Source organism: Lithobates pipiens, unplaced genomic scaffold (assembly GCF_037356315.1).
Source record: "Lithobates pipiens isolate NorthernLeopardFrog02 unplaced genomic scaffold, aLitPip1_a1.2 Scaffold_30, whole genome shotgun sequence".
Classification (NCBI taxonomy): Eukaryota; Metazoa; Chordata; class Amphibia; order Anura; family Ranidae; genus Lithobates; species Lithobates pipiens.
Genome location: NW_027507791.1, coordinates 171989466 through 172014571, shown reverse-complemented (window position 1 = coordinate 172014571; position 25106 = coordinate 171989466). Strand labels below are relative to the sequence as shown.

At 46.9% G+C, this 25106-nt stretch overlaps 7 pseudogenes; all 7 read right to left on the bottom strand.

Moving 5' to 3' along the window:
- Window positions 1-6682: 6682 nt before the first annotated feature.
- On the bottom strand, window positions 6683-6801 carry LOC143955002 (5S ribosomal RNA; annotated as a pseudogene).
- Window positions 6802-8679: 1878 nt separating this feature from the next.
- Window positions 8680-8798, bottom strand: LOC143948232 (5S ribosomal RNA; annotated as a pseudogene).
- A 2337-nt stretch (window positions 8799-11135) lies between these two features.
- On the bottom strand, window positions 11136-11254 carry LOC143947271 (5S ribosomal RNA; annotated as a pseudogene).
- Window positions 11255-11357: 103 nt separating this feature from the next.
- LOC143949928 (5S ribosomal RNA) lies at window positions 11358-11476 on the bottom strand (annotated as a pseudogene).
- Window positions 11477-11778: 302 nt separating this feature from the next.
- On the bottom strand, window positions 11779-11897 carry LOC143947806 (5S ribosomal RNA; annotated as a pseudogene).
- Window positions 11898-11997: 100 nt separating this feature from the next.
- LOC143950052 (5S ribosomal RNA) lies at window positions 11998-12116 on the bottom strand (annotated as a pseudogene).
- Window positions 12117-14598: 2482 nt separating this feature from the next.
- On the bottom strand, window positions 14599-14717 carry LOC143949636 (5S ribosomal RNA; annotated as a pseudogene).
- Window positions 14718-25106: the final 10389 nt, after the last annotated feature.

The window sequence follows — 25106 nt, the reverse complement described above, 5'->3', positions numbered from 1 at the left end:
CTCTATATAGACTAGCCTCTCTTTCTTCTGTATACACGTGCCCGTAATCTATATACACTAGCCTGCCTTCTTTTTAGTCTCGGTGTCCCAGCCTCTCTGCATACACTAGCCTCACTGAATGCCCCAGACTGTCTTCTGTATACACAAACCTATCTGTAAAAATTAGCCTGCCTTTTGTACTCATTAGCCTCTAGCCTCTCTGTGTAACACAATCTCTCTCTGGATTCCCTAGCCTCCATCTCTGCATACCCAGGACCTTCCTCTGTATAATCTAGCCTATCTGTATACACTAGCCTGTCTTTTGTACAAATTAGCATCTCTGTAGCCGGTCTTCTGTATACACGAGCCTCACTGTCTACTCTTGGTTGTCTTTTGTATACACTAGCATCTCTTTATACATTATCGCTCTGTATACCTAAGCCTCTCTGTATACACTAGTCCGCCTGTATACACTAGCAAGTCTGCATACACTAGCCTCTCTTTGTAACCCAACCTCTCTCTCTGTATACCCTAGCCTCCATCTCTGCATACCTAGGACGTTCTTCTCTATAATCTAGCCTATTTGTATACACTAGTCTGTCTTTTGTACACATTAGCCTCTCTGTATAAACTAGCCGGTCCTCTGTATACACTATTCCGTCTGTATACACTAGCAAGTATGCATACTCTAGCCTCTCTCTCTGTATACCCTAGCCTCAATCTCTGCATACCCAGGACGTTCTTCTGTATAATCTAGCTTATCTGTATACACTAGCCTGTCTTTTGTACACATTAGCCTCTCTGTATAAACTAACCGGTCTTCTGTATACACTAGTCCGCCTGTATACACTAGTAAGTATGTATACTCTAGCCTCTCTCTCTGTATACCCTAGCCTTCATCTCTTGCATAACCAGGACCTTCTTCTGTATATCTGTATACACTAGCCTGTCTTTTGTACACATTAGCCTCTCTGTATAAACTAGCCGGTCTACTGTATACACTAGTCCATCTGTATACACTAGCAAGTCTGCATACTCCTGCCTCTCTGTGTAACCCAGCCTCTCTCTCTCTGTATACCCTAGCCTCCATCTCTGCATACCCAGGACGTTCTTCTGTATAATCTAGCCTATCTGTATACACTAGCCTGTCTTTTGCACACATTAGCCTCTCTATATAAACTAGCCGGTCTTCTGTATACACTAGTCCATCTGTATACACTAGCAAGTATGCATACTCTAGCCTCTCTCTCTGTATACCCTAGACTCCATCTCTGCATACCCAGGACATTCTTCTGTATAATCTAGCCTATCTGTATACACTAGTGTATACAGACGGACTAGTGTATACAGAGGACCGGCTAGTTGATACAGACAGGCTAATGTGTACAAAAGACAGGCTAATGTATACAGATAGGCTAGATTATACAAAAGAACATCCAGGGTATGCAGAGCGCTCAGCTTCAAGGGATGGCCAACGTGAGTAATATGAGGGACACTCCTCAACCCCGCCCCCACCTACCAGATCTGACTTTCATCCCCTTGCCCTCTCTGCCCCGGTCATCTGGTGGCAGTTTTATGCACTCCCTGGGCCCCACCCATTCATAATCCTTACCGACCTTTCCTTCCGCTGCTCACAGGAACACACTGGATGACTTGTCTAATTAACCAACTTGTACAAGACACCGCTATCCTCCTGTCTAACACCGGTCCCCCTTGGAGGCTTTACCCCTCACTGTTTGGGTAGTTCCTGCCTCCCCCTGAATGCTCCACATATACCCCGGCGACATTGTCTGAGGGGCACCACTTGACAGGACACGGGGCTGTCATGCCGGTGGCATCTCACATTGAAGGAAGGGATGATGGCCCCAACCCCTTGGCAGCAGGTTCTTTCATGTACAGATCAGGGCGGCTCATCTTCCCTTCTGGAGTCTTGACCTTAGAGGGGGGAGTTACACTTTGGGGGGTCTGAATGATACCTAGTGCGCTGTACTGGAAGGGCTTGACATTCCCGCATATGTGTCCCCTCCCCCTGGTTGCGCCCCTCGTCCCCCCCCTCTGGCTCCCACCTACTCTTTGCCGACATTGCCTTCTGCAGCTTTCGGGGACACCCTGGATGACTTATTTATTGAGCCTATTGGTACGAGACACTGCTTCCCTCCAGTGTGACTCTTGATCCCCCTGGAGGATTTACCCCTTACTGTTTGGGCGGTCCCAGTCTCCCTCTGGATGCTCTACACAGCCCCCGATGGCGATGCAGGAGAGACACTAATTGGCGGGCCCCAGGACTGCTGCTCGGGTGAAGTCTCCCGTTGGATGGAGGGATGGTGGCCCCAGCCCCTTGCCTGCCGGATTCTCCATGCACCGACCAGGGCTGCTCCTCTTTCATCCTGATGTGGTGACCATGGAGGGGAGGAGTTGAGATTTATGGCGTCCGGGTGGTTGCTAGTGTGAGTACGTTAAAGGACTTGACATTTCCGCATGTTTGTCCCCTCTCCCTTGCTGCCCCCCCCTTCCGTCCCCCCTTCCCTTCCCTCCCCCCTTTCCCCCCTTCCCTCCCCCTTTCCCTCCCCCCTTTCCCCCCTTCCCTCCCCCTCCCCCTTTTTCCCCCCTTCCCCTTCTTTCCCCCTTTTCCCCCCAGGGCGTGGACGGGGGAGAGGGGGTAAGGAGAGGACAATCTGCCAAAGGGAGAAATGCATTTTATGGGGGGCTGCATGTACTTTTGGGGTATGGGACGGGGGGTGGTGTTACATGGAGGCCCTGGAGGTATTTTACTGGTAGTGGAGACTACATTCGGGAGGTGAGCAGTGCCCCTGTCCCAGAAAATGACTGAACATCTAACGTTTTCCTATGTAGGCCATGTCTGCCCTGGGTGGCATTCCCCCCCCCCTCCCTTTTTGTCTTTATTTTTCTTTTTTTCCCCACCGCCATCCCCCCCTCCTCTCTCTCCGTCTTTGCACTCTCTTCTCCCCGTCCTCCCTTTTGACTATGCCTTGTCTCCTTACTAGCCTTCGGGATCCAGAAAAACCACAGGGTTCTGGACACGACCGGCTCATATTTTACTCTGGTTCACATAGGTCATGATAAGCTGGCTCGCTGTGGTCCCAGTTGTTCTCCATGATTACATTTGTCCGAACGGAGCTGCACTAGTTATACTGTACTACATGTCGGAGGTGAGGTTTCTCTCTTTTCTGCATGAAACTGTAGGACTCCCCTCTGAGAACCCAGAGTTATTTGGCTGCCTATTTTTTGTTACCATGTAATTGTGACCCTGGGTCATGCTGTATGGTTGACTGTTATATTTATGTTGTTCTACTTATACTTAATAAAAGAATAAAAAAATAAAAATAAATAAGTCAATGCCAACAACTTAAAAAAAAAGCCTATGACATCGAGAAATCCCAGGCCATCTCCCATCCAGGTACTAACCAGGTCACAACCCTGTTTAGCCTCTGAGCTCAAATGAGATTTGGCTCTTTCAGGGTGATGCAGCCATAGTAGATTTTTTCAGGCACGCTCAACCCTCTTGACAAATGCCAAGATGATCACCTTGGGAAACAAACAAAAAAAACAAGTCAACGCCAACAACATAAAAAGAAGCCTACAGCACCTAGTATTCCCAGGCGGTCTTCCATCCAGGTATTAACAAGGCGCGACCCTTTTTAGCCTCTGAGATCAGCGGAGATTGGGCGCTTTCAGGGTGATGTGCTCATAGGCAATCTTTTTGGACACTCTCATCCCTCTTGAAAAATGCCAAGATAGTCACCCTGGCAAACAAGCGGAAAAAAACAGGTCAACGCCAACAACATAAAAAAAAGAATACGGCACCTGGTATTCCAAGGTCATCTCCCATTCAAGTACTAACTAGGCCCAACCCTTCTTAGCCTCTGAGATCAGAAGAGATAGGGTGCTTTCAGGGTGATGCGGCTGTAAGCGATCTCTTTAGGCACTCTCAACCCTCTTGACAAATGCCAAGATGATCACTTTGGGAAACAAGCGAAAAAAACAGGTCAACACCAACAACATAAAAAGAAGCCTGGGCATCTGGAAAACCCAGGCGGTCTCCCATCCAGGTACAAACCAGGCCCAACCCTGCTTAGCCTCTGAGAGCAAACGAGATTGGGCGCTTTCAGGGTGTTGTGCCCATAGGCAATTTCTTTGTGCACTCTCAGCCCTCTTGACACATGCCAAGATAGTCACCTTGGGAAACAAGGGAAAAAAAAACAGGTCAACGCCGACAACACAATGAGAAGCCTACGGCACCTGGTATTCCCAGGATGTCTCCCATCCACGTAATAACCAGGCCCATCGCTGCTTAGCCTTCGAGATCAGAGATCAGATGAGATTGGGCTCTTTCAGGGTGATTTGGCCGTAGGCACTGTCTTTGGGCACTCTGAAGCCTCTTGACAAAGGCCAAGATGGTCACCTTGGGAAACAAGGTAAAAAAAACAGGTGAAAGCCAACAACATAAAAAGAAGCCTACGGCATCCAGTATTCCCAGGCGATCTCCCAATCAAGACACTAACCAGACCAGATCCTTCTATTGTGGTCTCCCATCCAGGTACTAACCAGGCCTGACGCTGCTTAGCCTCTGAAATCAGACAAGATTGGGTGCTTTCAGGTTGATGTGGCCGTAAGCGTTCTCTTCAAGACACGCCCAACCCTCTTGACAAACGCCAAGATGGTCGCCTTGAGTAACAAGCGAAAAAAACAGGTCAAAGCCAACAACATAAAAAGAAGCCTATGGGCTTACAGCGGACCTTAAAAGATGGGACCCACTAGCTCTGTCATGGTTCGGACGCTGTAATGTGTTGAAGATGAACGCGATGCCACGACTTCTGTATCTACTACAAGCCTTACCTATCAAAATACCCCAGACTTTCTTTCATGCGGTTCGCTCAATCTTTATCAAGTTCCTCTGGCGCGGCAAACGTACGCATATTGGTAGGGCAATGCTATTGCGACCGAAATTGAGGGGAGGTATTGGCTTCCCGGACCCTGCTCTATATTACACAGCGACGCACATGACACGGGTGGTTGACTGGTGCAGGCATGGGGAAATAAAGCTATGGGTCAAGCTAGAGCAGGAGATGGAGCGGGTTCCACTGGCTGGTCTGCCTTGGGCGGGGAGGCCATTGGAGCCCTGTGTGACTACTCACCCGTTAATTGGCCCCTCGCTCGCCGAGATGGATAGTTTTTTTCACCTTTCCCACCTGACTAACTTCCCTTCTCCTATGACCCCAATTATTGGACATCCTAGATTCCCTCCGGGCCTGTCTGACCCAGCCTTTACCAGGCAAGCCCCGAAAGGGCTTCTGAGAGCAGCCCTATTTCTTGGACCCACGGGCTGGATTCCCACGGGGACCATACTGCTAGAGCAAGTACCTGTTGCATTGGATAGCTGGAGAGCTAGACAGCTCATCCATTTCCTCGGATCACTACCTAACCATTTGTTCTTCTCTAGACAATTCCACCCCTTCGAGGAACTTTGCCTGGATGATGGCCCAATTCGTAGTTCCCTCTCTAGGTCCTACCAAATCCTGACAGACGCACAATCCTCCATGGATCCGCCCTTCCTAGCTAAATGGAAAAGAGACTTACAAACTACATTCTCCAAACCACAGAAGGACAGAATACTCTTTTTTGCCCATAAGTCGTCACTCTGCAGTAAATATCAGGAGATCTCATATAAGCTAATCACGCGCTGGTATCGTACACCGGTGGTGTTGGCCAAAATATTCCCCGGTCAATCTGACCGCTGCTGGCGCTGTGAGCAACAGGCTGGCACCATTCTCCACATTTTCTGGGAATGCCCTCAATTACAAACATTCTGGCAGCCTGTCCTCAGACTCATCCACAAGTTCACAGATTAGCCAATGATCCCGCAGCAGTTCTTCTCAATCTAACTCCTATGTCGAGAAAGCGTTATCATAAGTCCTTACTTAAACATCTCCTCAATGCAGCTAGGGCCTGCATCCCAAGTCAGTGGAAACAGCAATCTGCTCCAATGGTGACCCAGTGGTTCGCAAGGGTAAATCATATTGAAGGAATGGAAGACCTGACTGCCACAATGAGGGATAAAACGGAGGAGCATGGGAACAGATGGTTCTACTAGACCCAGTTTCGCTTTTCGGAAGAATACCTCCACAAGACATAGTAAGCTCATGGTGATCGTTGGAGATTGCTGTTCCAAATTTTGGACATCTGATGAGCTGGTGAGCCGAGGGCGTCTCTTGCTCCCTGGGAGGGGACCCCACCCTATCCACTCTACCCACGACACCCCCTTACCCCTTCTTTTCCTTTTCTGACGTTTCCTTCCCCAATCTTCTCTTTCCCCTTCTCCCTCCTTTCAGTTCTACTATCTCCCTTCTTAACTCAAAAAAGGGAAAAGAAAATGGTATGATCCGACCCCATTTGACTACTACACAATACTCTTCCCCTATCTATGGATATCTAAACTCTTCGAGGGTAGCAGGGCTAGTATCAATAATATTTTAAGTGGTAGAGGATCCCAACGAGATGGAGCTTTAATCTCATCTTGATATGACCGCAAAGCTGTACACGTGCTATTCTCCTCTGACTTCTTACCATTGGCTCTGATATCCATGCAATATGATCGTTTGTAACTATTTGTATCACACATTCTGTGAAGTTGCCTTTGCATTGTATGTCGCATACTACTAAATAAAAAAAACAAAACAAAAGAAGCCTATGGCACCTGGTATTCCCAGGCGGTCTCCCATCCAGGTACTAACCAGGCCCGACACTGTTTAGCCTCCGAGATCAGATGAGATTGGGCGCTTTCAGAGTAATGTGGCCATAGGCAATCTCTTCAGGCACTCTCAACCCTCTTGACAAACACCAAGATGGTCACTTTGGGAAACAAGCGGAAAAAAAACAGGTCAACGCCAACAAGATGGTCACCTTGGGAAATAAGCGGAAAAAAAAAAAAGAATCAATGCCAACAACATAAAAAGAAGCCTACAAAAACTGGTATTCCCAGGCGGTCTACCATCCAGGTACTAACAAGGCCCGTCTCTTCTTAGCCTCCAACATCAAACGAGATCGGGTGCTTTCAGGGTGATGTGCCCGTAGGCAATCTCTTCAGGCACTTTCAACCCTCTTGACAAACGCTTTGGGAAACAAGCAAAAAAAATAAAAATAAGTCGGAAGCTAGAGACAATAAAGCTTCCATCGCAAACCAATATCAAGAATCAGGATACAAGATAGTCTCACGCTGGTATAGAGTCCCATACCTTCTGAACAAAACGAATAGATCGATCCCGGATGTTTGTTGGAGGTGCAATTCAGATACGAGGACCATGGGACACATTTTCTGGGCATGCCCGGCCTCGAGGAACTTTTGGGTGGAGGTGACCAGGACAATAAAAACTCTCACAAATGTAGATATCGCAGACAACCCAGCAGCGTGCCTTCTACACTTGACCGAACAGCCTGTTCGAAAATACAAAAAAACCCTCACGATGCAACTCCTGAACGCCGCCCGGGCCTGCATTCCCACACTGTGGAGGCAGCCTCAGCCCCCATCCAAGGTGCTGTGGTATGCCAAAGTCAATCATATTCTCCGGATGGAAGAATTGACTGCCACCCTTCACAACACTGAATAGGCATTTAGTGTTACATGGAGGGCCTGGAGGTATTTTACTGGTAGTGGAGACTACATTCGGGAGGTGAGCAGCGCCCCTGTCCCAGAAAATGACTGAACATCTAACGTTTACCTATGTAGGCCATGTCTGCCCTGGGTGGCATTACCCCCCCTCCCTTTTTGTCTTTATTTTTCTTTTTTTCCCCGGCGCCATCCCCCCCTCCTCTCTCTCCGTCTTTACACTCTCTTCTCCCCCGTCCTCCCTTTTGACTATGCCTTGTCTCCTTACTAGCCTTCGGGATCCAGAAAAACCACAGGGTTCTGGACACGACCGGCTCATATTTTACTCTGGTTCACATAGGTCATGATAAGCTGGCTCGCTGTGGTCCCAGTTGTTCTCCATGATTACATTTGTCCGAACGGAGCTGCACTAGTTATACTGTACTACATGTCGGAGGTGAGGTTTCTCTGTTTTCTGCATGAAACTGTAGGACTCCCCTCTGAGAACCCAGAGTTATTTGGCTGCCTATTTTTTGTTACCATGTAATTGTGACCCTGCGTCATGCTGTATGGTTGACTGTTATATTTATGTTGTTCTACTTATACTTAATAAAAGAATAAAAAAAAAAAAATAAGTCAATGCCAACAACTTAAAAAAAAAGCCTATGACATCGAGAAATCCCAGGCGGTCTCCCATCCAGGTACTAACCAGGTCCCAACCCTGCTTAGCCTCTGAGCTCAAATGAGATTTGGCTCTTTCAGGGTGATGCAGCCATAGTAGATTTTTTCAGGCACGCTCAACCCTCTTGACAAACGCCAAGATGGTCACCTTGGGAAACAAACAAAAAAAACAAGTCAACGCCAACAACATAAAAAGAAGCCTACAGCACCTAGTATTCCCAGGAGGTCTTCCATCCAGGTATTAACAAGGCGCGACCCTTTCTAGCCTCTGAGATCAGCGGAGATTGGGCGCTTTCAGGGTGATGTGCTCATAGGCAATCTCTTTGTGCACTCTCAACCCTCTTGACACATGCCAAGATAGTCACCTTGGGAAACAAGGGGAAAAAAAACAGGTCAACGCAGACAACACAATGAGAAGCCTACGGCACCTGGTATTCCCAGGCTGTCTCCCATCCAGGTAATAACCAGGCCCATCGCTGCTTAGCCTCCGAGATCAGATGAGATTGGGCTCTTTCAGGGTGATTTGGCCGTAGGCACTGTCTTTGGGCACTCTGAAGCCTCTTGACAAAGGCCAAGATGGTCACCTTGGGAAACAAGGTAAAAAAAACAGGTGAAAGCCAACAACATAAAAAGAAGCCTACGGCATCCAGTATTCCCAGGCGATCTCCCAATCAAGACACTAACCAGACCAGATCCTTCTATTCTGGTCTCCCATCCAGGTACTAACCAGGCTTGACGCTGCTTAGCCTCTGAAATCAGACGAGATCGGGTGCTTTCAGGTTGATGTGGCCGTAAGTGTTCTCTTCAAGACACGCCCAACCCTCTTGACAAACGCCAAGATGGTCGCCTTGAGTAACAAGCGAAAAAAACAGGTCAAAGCCAACAACATAAAAAGAAGCCTATGGGCTTACAGCAGACCTTAGAAGATGGGACCCACTAGCTCTGTCATGGTTCGGACGCTGTAATGTGTTGAAGATGAACGCGATGCCACGACTTCTGTATCTACTACAAGCCTTACCTATCAAAATACCCCAGACTTTCTTTCATGCGGTTCGCTCAATCTTTATCAAGTTCCTCTGGCGCGGCAAACATACGCATATTGGTAGGGCAATGCTATTGTGACCGAAATTGCGGGGAGGTATTGGCTTCCCGGACCCTGCTCTATATTACACAGCGACGCACATGACACGGGTGGTTGACTGGTGCCGGCATGGGGAACTGAAGCTATGGGTCAAGCTAGAGCAGGAGATGGCGCGGGTTCCACTGGCTGGTCTGCCTTGGGCGGGGAGGCCATTGGAGCCCTGTGTGACTACTCACCCGTTAATTGGCCCCTCGCTCGCCGAGATGGATAGTTTTTTTCACCTTTCCCACCTGACTAACTTCCCTTCTCCTATGACCCCAATTATTGGACATCCTAGATTCCCTCCGGGCCTGTCTGACCCGGCCTTTACCAGGCAAGCCCCGAAAGGGCTTCTGAGAGCAGCCCTATTTCTTGGACCCACGGGCTGGATTCCCACGGGGACCATACTGCTAGAGCAAGTACCTGTTGCATTGGATAGCTGGAGAGCTAGACAGCTCATCCATTTCCTCGGATCACTACCTAACCATTTGTCCTTCTCTAGACAATTCCACCCCTTCGAGGAACTTTGCCTGGATGATGGCCCAATTCGTAATTCCCTCTCTAGGTCCTACCAAATCCTGACAGACGCACAATCCTCCACGGATCCGCCCTTCCTAGCTAAATGGAAAAGGGACTAACAAACTACATTCTCCAAACCACAGAAGGACAGAATACTCTTTTTCGCCCATAAGTCGTCACTCTGCAGTAAATATCAGGAGATCTCATATAAGCTAATCACGCGCTGGTATCGTACACCGGTGGTGTTGGCCAAAATATTCCCCGGTCAATCTGACCGCTGCTGGCGCTGTGAGCAACAGGCTGGCACCATTCTCCACATTTTCTGGGAATGCCCTCAATTACAAACATTCTGGCAGCCTGTCCTGAGACTCATCCACAAGTTCACAGACATTTCCTTAGCCAATGATCCCGCAGCAGTTCTTCTCAATCTAACTCCTATGTCGAGAAAGCGTTATCATAAGTCCTTACTTAAACATCTCCTCAATGCAGCTAGGGCCTGCATCCCAAGTCAGTGGAAACAGCAATCTGCTCCAACGGTGACCCAGTGGTTCGCAAGGGTAAATGATATTGAAAGAATGGAAGACCTGACTGCCACAATGAGGGATAAAACGGAGGAGCATGGGAACAGGTGGTTCTGCTGGACCCAGTTTCGCTTTTCGGAAGAATACCTCCGCGAGACATAGTAAGCTCATGGTGATCGTTGGAGATCGCTGTTCCAAACGTTGGACAGCTGATGAGCTGGTGAGCCGAGGGCGTCTCTTGCTCCCTGGGAGGGGACCCCACCCTATCCACTCTACCCACGACACCCCCTTACCCCTTCTTTTCCTTTTCTGCATTTCCTTCCCCAATCTTCTCTTTCCCCTTCTACCTCCTTTCAGTTCTACTATTTCCCTTCTTAACTTTAAAAAAGGGAAAAGAAAATGGTATGTTCTGACCCCATTTGACTACTACACAATACTCTTCCCCTATCTATGGATATCTAAACTCTTTGAGGGTAGCAGGGCCAGTATCAATAATATTTTAAGTGGTAGAGGATCCCAACGAGATGGAGCTTTAATCTCATCTTGATATGACCGCAAAGCTGTACACGTGCTATTCTCCACGGACTTCTTACCATTGGCTCTGATATCCATGCAATATGATCGTTTGTTTGTAACTATTTGTATCACACATTCTGTGAAGTTGCCTTTGCATTGTATGTCGCATACTACTAAATAAAAAAAAAAGAGAAGAAGCCTATGGCACCTGGTATTCCCAGGCGGTCTCCCATCCAGGTACTAACCAGGCCCGACACTGTTTAGCCTCCGAGATCAGACGAGATTGGGCGCTTTCAGGGTGATGGGGCCGTAGGTGATCTCTTCGGGCACTCTCAACCCTCTTGACAAATGCCAAGATGGTCACCTTGGTAAACAAGTGTAAATAAAAAAACAGGTCAAGGCCAACAACATATAAAGAAGCCTACAGCACCTAGTATTCCCAGGTGGTCTCCAATCCAGGTACTAGCAAGGCCCAACCCTGTTTAGCCTCTGAGATCAGAGGAGATCGGGCGCTTTCAGGGTTATGTGCCCATAGGTAATCTCTTTGGGCACTCTCAACCATCTTGACCTTGAGATACAAGCGGAAAAAAAACAGGTCAATGTCAACAACATAAAAAGAAGAATACGGCACCTGGTATTCCAACGCTATCTCCCATCCAGGTACTAACTAGGCCCAACCCTTTTTAGCCTCCGAGAAGAGAAGACATAGGGCTCTTTCAGGGTGATGCTGCTGTAAGCGATCTCTTTGGGCACTCTCAACCCTCTTGACAAATGCCAAGATGGTCACCTTAGGAAACAAGCGGAAAAAAAAACAAATCAATGCCAACAACATAAAAAGAAGCCTACAATAACTGGTATTCCCAGGTGGTCTCCCATCCAGTTACTAACCAGGCCCGACTCTTCTTAGCCTCCAAGATCAGACGAGATTGGGTGCTTTCAGAGTGATGTGGCCATAGGCAATCTCTTCAGGCACTCTCAACCCTCTTGACAAACACCAAGATGGTCACTTTGGGAAACAAGCGGAAAAAAAACAGGTCAACGCCAACAACATAAAAAGAAGTCTACGACACCTGGTATTCCCAGACGGCCTCCCATCCAGGTACTAACAAGGCCCGACTCTTCTTAGCCTCCAACATCAAACGAGATCGGGTGCTTTCAGGGTGATGTGCCCGTAGGCAATCTCTTCAGGCACTTTCAACCCTCTTGACAAACGCCAAGATGGTCACCTTGGGAAACAAGCAAAAAACAATAAGAATAAGTCGGAAGCTAGAGACAATACGGCCCGAGTCCTCAATTTAATCCATGCAGCGCATGTACAGGGAAGGCCCTTGCTTATGTTGTCAACGGACACGGAGAAGGCCTTTGACAGGGAGGCCTGGAACTTTATGCAGGCCACCCTGGAACATATAGATCTTGGCCCCAACATGATGAGCGGGGTAATGTCGCTTTACTCCACGCCGTCGGCAGCGGTACGGGTGAACGAGTGGTGCTCGGACTCTTTCCCCATCACTAATGGGACGAGGCAGGGGTGCCCTCTGTCTCCCCTAATTTTTATTCTGACACTGGAACCACTTATGTGTCACGTTCGGAATGACCCGAATATTACTGGCATATCCAAACCCTCGGCACACCACAAAATTGCGGCGTACGCTGACGATCTAATTTGTTCCGTCTCCAATCCACACATTTTGCTTCCCAATATACTCGCGTCTCTCCGGCGATACGGCAGCCTATCAAACTATAAAATCAATTGCGCCAAGTCGGCTGTAGTGAATATATCGGTCCCGGATGGTGAGGCCAAGAGGCTCCGCTCCGCTTTTCCATGCTACTGGGCTGAAAAATCTATACGTTACCTGGGCGTTGACATCGCAGTGGATTTAGCGCAATTGTACCCGCTTAATTTTGTCCCTCCCCTGAATAGACTGAAATCTGATTTGGGAAACTGGCATGCTTTAACACTGACCTGGTTCGGGCGCTGTAATGCATTCAAAATGACGGCCCTCCCGCGGATCTTATATTTGTTCCAGACATTACCGATCCGGTTACCCCCAATTTTTTTCAGACAACTGCAAGTGCTGCTCCGGGACTTTGTTTGGGCGCGCAAACCGCCCAGAGCCCGTTTGCAATTGCTTGCCAGACCAAAGGACAAGGGGGGTCTGGGTCTCCCAGATCTGAGACAATACTACAAAGCGACTCTGCTAGCGAGAGTCGTTGATTGGCATTGTAATGGCCCACACAAGCAGTGGGTGGAGATGGAGATTGAGGATGGATCAATTCCCCTATTGACCTCCCCGTGGCTCCTGTCCTCCCTACCAAAAGACCTCAGAGATCACCCCGTAGTGGGAGCTACGTTGGCTGTTGTGCGGAGGTTGTTCCGCTGCACACACATTGCTCCCCTGCCGTCACCAATGACTCCGGTTATAGGTAATCCAGACTTCCCACCGGGATTTACCAACAAGAAACTGCGACAGTTGACAGTGGTGGGGAAACAGCGTCTGGGAGAGGTCTGGCCCTCGGGAGGGCTCCCGACTACGCAAACTGTCGCCGAGCTTTCTGACCCTCCGCTTGACTTGTTTAGTGCTTATCAACTTCGTCACTTTCTTCTGCCCATACAAAGGGCCCCCTACACTCCAAGAGACCTGACGCCCTATGAATCCATCTGTCACAAAAGGGAACCTGTGCGACACACCCTCTCCCTCCTGTACAACCTATTGAGTAGTCAGGAGGAGGAGTCGACCCCACCATTTATCCACAAATGGGAGAGGGACTTAGGCATCACATTTACCCCACAACAGATAAGGAAGATCCTGACCTTAGTACATAAAGCTTCCATCGCAAACCAATATCAAGATTTAGGATACAAGATAGTCTCACGCTGGTATAGAGTCCCATACCTTCGGAATAAAATGAATAGATCGATCCCGGATGTTTGTTGGGGGTGCAATTCAGATACGGGGACCATGGGACACATTTTCTGGGCATGCCCGACCTTGAGGAACTTTTGGGTGGAGGTGACCGGGACGATAAAAACTCTCACAAATGTAGATATCGCAGACAACCCAGCAGCGTGCCTTCTACACTTGACCGAACAGCCTATTCGAAAATACAAAAAAACCCTCACGATGCAACTCCTGAACGCCGCCTGGGCCTGCATTCCCACACTGTGGAGGCAGCCTCAGCTCCCATCCAAGGTGCTGTGGTATTCCAAAGTCAATCATATTCTCCGGATTGAAGAATTGACCGCCACCCTTCACAACACTGAAGAGGCATTTAGTGTTACATGGAGGCCCTGGAGGTATTTTACTGGTACTCGAGACTACATTCGGGAGGTGAGCAGCGCCCCTGTCCCAGAAAACGACTGAACATCTAACGTTTACCTACGTAGGCCATGTCTGCCCTGGGTGGCATTCCCCCTACCCCCTCCCTTTTTGTCTTTATTTTTCTTTTTTTCCCCGCCGCCACCCCCCCTCCTCTCACTCCGTCTTTGCACTCTCTTCTCCAACCGTCCTCCCTAAGATCAGGCGAGATTGGGTGCTTTCAGAGTGATGTGGCCATAGGCAATCTCTTCAGGCACTCTCAACCCTCTTGACAAACACCAAGATGGTCACTTTGGGAAACAAGCGGAAAAAAAACAGGTCAACGCCAACAACATAAAAAGAAGTCTACGACACCTGGTATTCCCAGACGGTCTCCCATCCAGGTACTAACAAGGCCCGACTCTTCTTAGCCTCCAACATCAAACGAGATCGGGTGCTTTCAGGGTGATGTGCCCGTAGGCAATCTCTTCAGGCACTTTCAACCCTCTTGACAAATGCCAAGATGGTCACCTTGGGAAACAAGCAAAAAAAATAAAAATAAGTCGGAAGCTAGAGACAATACGGCCCATGTCCTCAATTTAATCCATGCAGCGCATGTACGGGGAAGGCCCTTGCTTATGTTGTCAACGGACGCGGAGAAGGCCTTTGACAGGGCGGCCTGGCACTTTATGCAGGCCACCCTGGAACACATAGGTCTTGGCCCCAACATTATGAGCTGGGTAATGTCGCTTTACTCCACGCCGTCAGCAGCGGTACGGTTGAACGAGTGGTGCTCGGACTCTTTCCCCATCACTAATGGGACGAGGCAGGGGTGCCCTCTGTCTCCCCTAATTTTTATTCTGACACTGGAACCACTTATGTGTCACGTTCAGAATGACCCGAATATTACTGGCATATCCAAACCCTTGGCCCACCACAAAATTGCGGCGTACGCTGACGATCTAATTTGTTCCGTCTCCAATCCACACATTTTGCTTCCCAATATACTCGCGTCTCTCCGGCGATACGGCAGCCTATCAAACTATAAAATCAATTGCGCCAAGTCAGCTGTAGTGAATATATCGGTCCCGGATGGTGAGGCCAAGAGGCTCCGCTCCGCTTTTCCATTCCAATGGGCTGAAAAATCTATACGTTACCTGGGCGTTGACATTGCAGCGGATTTAGTGTTGAAAATATTTTTTATTGAAACATTTCAAGTGAAAACAATAAAACAGTAACCATCATGAGGCAAATGCAAGCAGGAACAGTAACAGGACTACATTTACGGGGGGGTCGGGAAGCTTGGAGAGTAGGGAAGACGGCCTGCTCTCCGATCCACGAGGCCACAGTAGTGAGAAATACTCATGGGTTACTACATGAGACAATGTTTAATCAATAGCACAAAGAAGACAGAAAGAAAAAGAGAAGAGGAAAGGGAAGAGAGGAGCAAAATAAAGAGGAACAAAGTGGTAGAGGGGAAAGCTGAATAGCAAGAAGAGAGGAGAGGGGAGGTAAGGGGGGGAAGGAGAAGGGATATGGGTAAGGGGGGTAGGGTAGGAGAGAGAGCCCACAGCGTCCCTATGCGTTCAAGATTTGGTTCATTAAGGTGTCAGAGGAAGAGAAGCGGAGCCAGATCGACCATTGAGATATAAATTTGGTGTAAGTGTCATTGTCCAGTGCCAACATCTCCTCCATTCTTATGGTGTCATTCATAATGGATACCCACCGTGACAATGGGGGAGTATTCGTCGTCTTCCAATAAACAGGTATCAGTTGCCTAGCAGAGGACATAAAAAAGCGGAGCAATCTTTGTCTCTGCGATTTAATAGACCTGGGCAGTATTGAGAGTAATGCTATTTTCGGAGAGATAGGAACCGGAGTATCAGCTAAACGATTATAACATTCAAAAACCTGTGTCCAGAAGGGGCGGATCCTCTCACAGTCCCACCAGACATGTATATAAGTTCCGACTGAAGCTTCACAGCGCCAGCAGGTGGCTGGTGTAGACGGGAAGATTTTGTGTAAAGTAGCAGGGTCTCTGTACCATCTGGACAGTAGCTTGTAGTTCTTTTCTTGAGAGTAGCAGGAGATGGTTGACTTATGTGTGAAATGAAAAGAGGTTTGCCGGAAATTGCTTTCACAGGGGAGTGGTCTGAGCATGGCTGAGTGAGGGCGTGCAGAGTTTGTGCTCCCAGCTGAACCGCCAGTCATAGGTGATGTGCACCTGAGGATCCCGGAATGAGTGCTCCTAGACAGAGAGAAACGAAAACCTCGCGTAGAGCGGCAGGGTGCAGTGCCCCACAACCCGCTATACAGCAGTATTTCTCCCCGAGGCGGATGTCAGCTGCCGGGCATATCGCGGAGACTACGGACGTAGCTAAACCCCGCGAGGTGGCGAGCGCTCGGACAAACAGGGGGGAGACGAAAAGCTCAACCGAGGCCGGGAGCGGCAGAGAGGAAAACGAAGGAGCTACCCCTCGCACTAAACGATCGGAAGCGGAGGTGAGCGGGCGAGTGAATAAGGGGGAGACGGAAAGCCCAACCGAGGCAGTGAACGGCCGAGAGGAAGCAGAGACGAGGGTGTGGATGAATAGGGGAGAGATGGAAAGCTTAACCGGGGCCGGGAACGGCAAAGAGGAAAGCGGAGGAGTCACCCCTCGTAGTATACGATCGGAAGCGGAGGATCTGAAGAGCTTAATCCAGGCTCTACCAACGAAAGCCGACATAGAGTCTCTCATTAAGAGAGTGGAGGAGACACACCGTGCTGAGATTCAGCAAGTACACACTGAGATCCAGGTCATTTCCGACCGCTTGATAGCGGGGGAGGTAAGAGTATCCTCATTCGAAGGAAAAATGGAGAGAGTGGAAAGGGAGAGCAAAGAGCAAGGTGAGAGGTTGGTGGAGATGCAGCTCCAGATCGAAGAACTTGAGGATCGCAGCCGCCGCTGCAACTTGAGGCTCCGAGGCGTCCCAGAAGTCGCTGAGCAGGAGGACTTACAGGAGAAGGTAATGAGCATTTTTCACATGATTTTAGAGGGGAATGTCCCGCCCAACATGGACTTGGACAGAGTACACAGGGCGCTAGGGCCTAAATCAGCAGACCCGCAAAGGCCCAGGGACATAATCTGCCGCCTCCATAGATATGCGCACAAGGAGACTCTGCTGAGGAAGGCATGGGTGGCTGGTAATATTGTGATAGAGGGCTCAGTAGTGAAGCTCCTACCTGACTTATCCCGGGCCACATTACAGCGCAGAGCACAGTTGCGCACTGTCTTGGACTGTGTACGGCGGGAGGGACATACATATAGATGGAAATACCCTCTTGCTGCGGTAATAAGAAAAGGAACATCTACATGCACACTGAGACTATACAGCGATCTTCCAAAATTATTTGCCTTTATAGGTGTGGAGCCGTTTACGGTGCCGAACTGGAGACTCCCACTCTCTCAGCTGCAGAGAAAAAACCCAGAAAGTACAGGAGGGAAAGAGAGGGAGTGAGAAAGATGAGAAAGACATAATACAATATAATGAGACTTGTGTCAGAATCTGTGCTAAATTAACTCATATCCCTGAATCTGAAATTTTTTTTTTTCTTTTTTTTTTTTTTTTCTTTTTTTTCAGCCTCACCCCATGGGTTTCCAACCTGTCTAAATACTCTTGAGTCCTCTTTCTTTTGGGATGAATGGAGATAATGGGGGGGAGGTGGGGGTGGCGGGTGGGGGGGGCGGGAGGGGGGGGAGGTGGGGGTGGCGGGTGGGGGGGGGGCGGGAGGGGGGGGAGAGTCTAAGATAAAATATACAAATAAGATTAGATAATTATTATAAAGGGGGGAGGGTTCGGGTCCCTTGGGGTCCTTGGGGGGGATTTACATGACCTAGGTCTCTAGGACCTGGGCTCCTAGAAGAGGTGGTCACTTAAGAGAGTATTATAATTCACTAGGGATAAAGAGAGATAAAGAAAGAGGGAATGGGATGATAGAGGTTGCAGTGGTCTTTCCTTTTTTTTTATTTTTATTTTTTTCACTAGATGTGTAGGGAGGGGGAGGGGATTTAATATAATACATAAATGTTTGTTTAATACATGTTTGTTTTTTCTTGGGGGGGGGGGGGGCAATGGACGCGGAGGGTCAGTAAATGTAAATATGAAAGATGGTGCACAGGGGTTGGGTTAGACTTATGAGAGATGAGAGGGTGGGATAAGGAGGGACAATGAATAGGGGGAGAGAGAACATAGAACTAGTACACTAGTACACAAGAAATTGGGTTTTTTTTTTTTTTTTTTTTATTAATACGGTGATTCACTAAACACTAATATTAGTAACCTTTAATATTATCACTAATAAAATAAAGCACAAAGCTAGGGACCCGGGGGAAACAGAGGGCTTATGGACTGGGACCAGACCCCCCTACCTGAACCTAAGGATGAATAGAATAATTTTTTAGGATTTGACCTCCGGCTCCATCCCCCCCCCCCTTTTCCCCCTTTTTTTTTTTTGGGGGGGATGAGGAATGTAAGACATCATATTGTATTATTGTTTTATTGTATTTGTATCTTTTTGGAACAATGTCAATACACAACGTGGCTCTTTGGGGAAAGGGGAGAGAAACGGAGAGGAGACATGGAAAATGGGAAGGGAGGAGACTGACATAAACTATACATAAATTATATATGCAGGGGAGGCTTAAATTTTGGATAAATACAGAGGGGGGAACATGTCTGAATTTGCAAACACAGGCGCAGTTGTGGATGTGTGTGCCCATATACATATATGCAAGGGTATAGGAGTATGCATGTAAAAGTATGTATGTAGATGGGAATGGATAGACATAATTAACTGTGCCTGTGTTATGGCTTTTGTCTCCTTCCCTTTCCGGGGTTTTTTTTTTTTTTTTCTTACCCCCCCTCTCTCAAAGAGCCATGTTGGAGTAGACACAATCTGTGTAGAGAAGTAACAGGTGATAGTAGAAAACATGATATTATAAAAGACTGGTGGGGGAGAGCACGGGGGAAGCTCGCCCAGGAGCAGCCAAGCACAACCACAAAACCCCATTAGGTAAACACTCATAATCCGGAGGGTCTGGAAATTGAGTGGATAAAAGCAGTAGAGCTTTGGAATTCGTGGGGAGACCGTTGGAAACGGTTGACCCAGGGATTGGTAGTGGGGGAGGGAGGGAGGGAGTAGCAGACTAGACGGGAGGGAGGGGGGTGGGAGGGGGTGGGGCTAGAGGGGGCCCCCTTTTTTTTTTTTTTTTTGCACCTTTATTGGTCTCTGCCTATTTCCCCGAGGAGATATGGAGACTTTAAAAATAATGTCCCTGAATGTTAAGGGACTGAACGTCCCGGAAAAAAGACGAATGCTATTCCACGATCTAAAGAGACTGAAAATAGATGTAGCATATATCCAAGAAACACATTTCAGAGAAAATAATCTTTCTCTGCTGAGGTCTACGGGATATCCAACGATTTACCATGCACTTAACCCGATTTCCAAAACTAAGGGAGTTACCATCATGATATCCAAAACAGTAGCATGGAATCATAAGGATTCCATGATAGATGCAAAGGGAAGGTATCTCTTTGTAAAGGGGACGATGGGAGGGGTAGGAGTTACATTAGCAACATATTATGCCCCCAATATACAACAGGACCTCTTTGTTAAAGAGATACTTGATAAGCTTATGGATTTTGAAGAAGGACAGTTGATTATGGGGGGAGACCTTAATATCCCATTAATCCCCAGTGAAGACACCTCATCAGGGACATCGTCAGTGACACCAAAAATAAGAAAGAGGATAGCTCAGGCATTAACAGAAACAAAACTAGCAGATATATGGCGAATATTACACCCTAAGGAAAGAGATTACTCTTTTTTCTCCAACCCGCATAAAGTGTACTCACGAATAGATATGTTTTTTATTCCGCATAAACAATTACCCTCAGTTAAGGACGCCACTATTGGCCTAATTACTTGGTCAGATCACGCCCCAATTTTCTTAAAATATAACTTAACGGGGAAAAAACATCTAACCTCCAGGATGTGGAAACTTAACGAGAGCCTCCTTCAGGATCCTTTAGTCCTGGAGGATATTAGAAAGGAGATAAAATTCTTCTTTCAGGAGAACGAAGGCCCAGAAAGTTCCTCGGGTACAATCTGGGAAACGCACAAGGCAGTAATCAGAGGAGTATTAATTAAGCATGGAGCAAGGATTAAGAAGGAAAGAGAAACTAAGTTAACAGAATTATTAGTAAAAATGCAACATCTAGAAGCACAACATAAACATGCCCAGAACCTAGAAGTTGAACAAGAATTAATAAGTATACGTAGGCAAGTCACAGATTTATTACAGTACAGAGCTAAAATGGCAATTCAGATAGGACGTAAGTGTAGCTATGAATCCGGCAATAAATGCGGAAAACAATTAGCGAGAGCATTACGGGAAATACAAACCAAGACATATATACCTATAATTAGAAAAAAAGATGGGGAGGAAGAACGGATGCCAGAACAGATCGCTGGTGTGTTTGGCGATTTCTACTCCTCACTGTATAACCTGAACTTGAGGGCGGCAGATCAAGCTAAGATAAATGAATACATAAGTGTAAGTGAAATGCTGACTCTGACGGATGATGCACGGGAGGAGATGGAATCCCCAATCACACTAGTAGAAGTACAAAACACGATAAAACAGATAAAAAGTGGGAAAGCACCTGGTCCAGATGGACTAACAGCCCAATATTATAAGACGTTTTTGCCGGAATTAGGTCCACATATGGTTAAATTGTTCAATGAAATAGGAGACATATCGACTTTCCACTCAGATACAGTTAAAGCTACAATCACAGTGATACAGAAGGAAGGTAAAGACCCGAAACAATGTGGAAGCTATAGGCCAATATCTTTACTGAACGCAGATTTGAAAATATTTAGCAAATTATTAGCCTTGAGGATACAACAGTATTTGCCCTCTCTGATTCATCAAGACCAAGTGGGATTTGTCCCAACAAGAGAATCAAGGGACAATACTATTAAGGCCCTAAACCTAATACATACAGTTAACTCCACCGAGACTCCCTGCATATTTCTGGGAACAGATGCAGAAAAAGCTTTTGATCGGGTGGGGTGGGGGTTTATGTTCTCGGTACTTCGACATATAAAGCTAGGAGGGAAAATGCTGGGCTGGATAACAAGCCTGTACGGAAAACCTACAGCTCAAGTAAGGGTAAATGGAGTGGTATCCACATCTTTCCCAATAACAAATGGGACCAGACAGGGATGTCCATTGTCCCCTTTGTTATTTGCGCTGACCCTCGAACCACTTTTATGCAGAGTAAGGCTCAACAGGGATATCCAAGGAATAATTATAGGAGAAACCCATAATAAAGTTGCAGCATATGCAGATGATATGCTTTTTACAGTGACGAACCCGATAATCTCGCTCCCAAATCTATGTAAGGAAATCGAGACATACAGTATACTATCTTACTTTAAAATAAACTGCTCCAAGTCAGAAGCCTTAATGATAGCAGTCCCAGAGAAAACGAGGAGACTAATAAAATTAGATTATAAATTTAATTGGATGGACTATGGTTTGAAATACTTGGGAATAACGATCGCAACAGACCTTAATAAGATATATGAATTAAATTTTGCACCAGCATTGAAGATGGTACGAGGATGCCTGGAGAGATGGCACAGGGGAATATATTCCTGGTTTGGAAGAAATAATATAATTAAGATGAATATTTTGCCAAAACTCCTGTACCTCCTACAGGCAATTCCAATGTTAATACCAAGAAAATTCTTCAGAACTATACAAACATTATTTATGAAATTTATCTGGGCAGACAAACAACCAAGGATACGGAGGACATTATTAACATTACCAAAGCAATACGGGGGATTAGCAACACCAGACATATATAAATACTATCAGGCAATACATCTAGGTAGACTATTAGACTGGTGTCGACATGGAGATCAGAAAATATGGGTAAAATTAGAGCAAGCACAATGTAGGGAGCTACTACATAGAGCACCTTGGTGCTACAGAAATTTGACCTTAGATACGAAGCTTCACCCTACAATAGGACCCACATTACAGATATGCTACCATCTCCTAGCTAAGAATAAGATATCGACACAGAACTCCCCTCTAGTTCCTATATTGGGCAATCCCCGATTTATACCAGGCATACAGAAAGGACCTTTTGATAAGCTGATTAAAAAAGGAATATATCAAGCCTCGCATTTCGTGAAAAAAGGTAAATGGCCAACAAGGCAGGAGATGACAGATAGAAAAGGCCCCTTTCAATTAGATTTCTGGCAGGCGGCACAATTAGGACACTTTTTAAGAACAGAGATAGAGCCAGAGTTACTAGACCGAGACTATATGCCATTTGAGAAACTTTGTACGGAAAAGGAACCAATTACGCATGTAATCTCGAAAATGTATGCGTTACTGATTAAACCCGTAGAAAATTTTCAGTTACCCTTCTTTCGGAAGTGGGAAATAGACCTAGGAAGGATTTTCTCTGAGGAGCAGAAGAAAAAGATGATACAATCAATTTTTAAAACAGCAACATGCACAAAATTGCAGGAAACTAATTATAAAATTATTGCACAGTGGTACAGAACACCAGAAAAACTTCAAAAATATTTCCCTCATATATCAAATAAGTGTTGGAGGTGCCAGAAAGAAGTGGGAAATTTTTTACACATATTTTGGTCATGTCCAAAAATTAAGAAATATTGGAAAGATGTACGAGAGATCGTTCAAAAATTCAGTGAAGTAGAGATACGGGAGGATCCAGCAGTATTCCTCTTGAATTTGTCAGAGACCTCAGGGAATATAGGTGGGAACTCCATCATGTGTCACTTGGTAAATACAGCCAAGTCATGTATAACACTTAGGTGGAAACAAATACAACCTCCCAGTGTGAGCATGTGGTTGAAGAAAGTCGAGGAGGTGAACAGGATGGAAGACCTAATATGGACAGCTAGGAAAAGAAGGAAAACTTATTTGGAAATATGGACACCATGGAACCTCTATATCTCCTCGGGGGATGGAAGGAGACGGATCGATGCAGTTTACGGGGGTGGGGGGGGGGAGACTCGGGGGGAGGAGATGGGAACTCCCCCTCTCTCCCCCCCTCTCCCCCCCTCTCCCCCTCTCTCTGGCTTGGTTCGGGGTTTTTTTTTTTTTTTTTTTGGGGGGGAGGGCTGAAGAATAGGGGGAAAATAGTAAGAGGGGTAGATGAGTAAAAAGGAGATAACAATACAACTCTAATCTAACTGGGATCAGTACCAATCTAGGATTAGACATGGTGTATGTGGGACTGAGAGAGAAGTTTCCATGTTACTGTCCCGATATGTTATGTATATTACCATTAACCTTGCGTGTTTTCTTTGTGGTTTTATATACCATACTATAAGGGGAGTAAGAAGCGAACGGAATGGAATGAACTGTTATGCTATTTCTGTTTATTATGTATGAACATGGAAGCTAGATGTATGACTCTTAGATTGTTTATGTAAAATTTGGTTTGGCTTACTTATGGAAAGGGAAAAAATAAATAAATAAAGAAATTGTAAAAAAAAGAAAAGAGGTTTGCCATTCCGGCACAGAGATGTCTTCACCCAAATCCGCAGACCACAGCCTAGTGTAATGTGGGAGTTGATCATGTGCTAAAGTCTGTAGTAAGTTATATAAGGAGGATAGTAGGTGTTTGGGATTTTCTGGGAGCGAGCACAGTTCCTCGAAGTTGGTAAGCTTGCGATGTATTTGAGAGGAGGAGTGTAGGCATTTGGTAAATGTGGACACCTGTAGGGCCGTGAGCCAATCTCCGGAGTCTGCCAGGGGGACCGGGGTCCCCTGAGAAGGATGTACAAATGTGCAAGCTTGCGGCCACTCCGTACGCTTAAAGGATCCTAGGGAGGCTGCCCCTGTACTTTGTGGTAAAGTAGGATGGTCAAAGAGGGACGTCAGGGGGCCCGGATCAGAGGAGAGGGTGGTGTTTAGCCCTGTCTTAAACCACAGCTTCAAGGAGGCCAAACTCAGTGGGGATAAGGATGTCATACGAGAGTAGTCCTGTTTGTAACCCCATAGAAGAGCTCGGAGATCTACAGGAGAAAGGTCCTGTTCAACGGTCACCGAGGCCTTGCAGGGAGGACGGGGGAACCATTCAATGATGCGAGTCATATGAGCAGCTGTATGGTAAGTCTCAAAATCAGGGAGGCCTGTTCCTCCCATAGTTTTCGGAAGTGTAAGCAGTTTAAATTTAACTCTGGGGAGGCCCCTGTTCCACATGAATCTGACGGCTAGCGAACGTAGGGAGATAAAAAATGATTTGGGGACGTGGATAAGGATTGTTTGAAATAAATACAGGAACTTGGGTAGAGTGTCCATCTTTAGGATATTAATCCTTCCGAACCAGGGCAAGGGAGATCCCCCCCACTCCTCAAGGTCCTTCCGTATACGGTTAAGCAGGGGAATATAATTCAGGGAAAACAAATTAGCTAGGTTGGAGGGTATAATGACCCCTAGGTAAGAGATCCCCTTGGTCTGCCATTTAAATGAGAAGTTGGATTTTAGAAGGGACAGTGTGGAGGGGTTGAGGGATATGTTGAGGGCTTTTGTCTTAGCAATGTTGATCTTAAAGTTACTATGGACACCCAAACGTTGAAATTCTCTGAGTAGGGATGGTAGGGAGATGTGTGGATTCTGAATATACACAAGGAGGTCATCAGCATACAGGGAAAGTTTGTGATGTGCAGACAGAGTTTGAATACCAAGAAGGGAGGGGTTTTGTCATATGGCACAGGCCAAATGTTCAATGATGATGACAAAGAGGAGGGGGGACAGGGGGCAGCC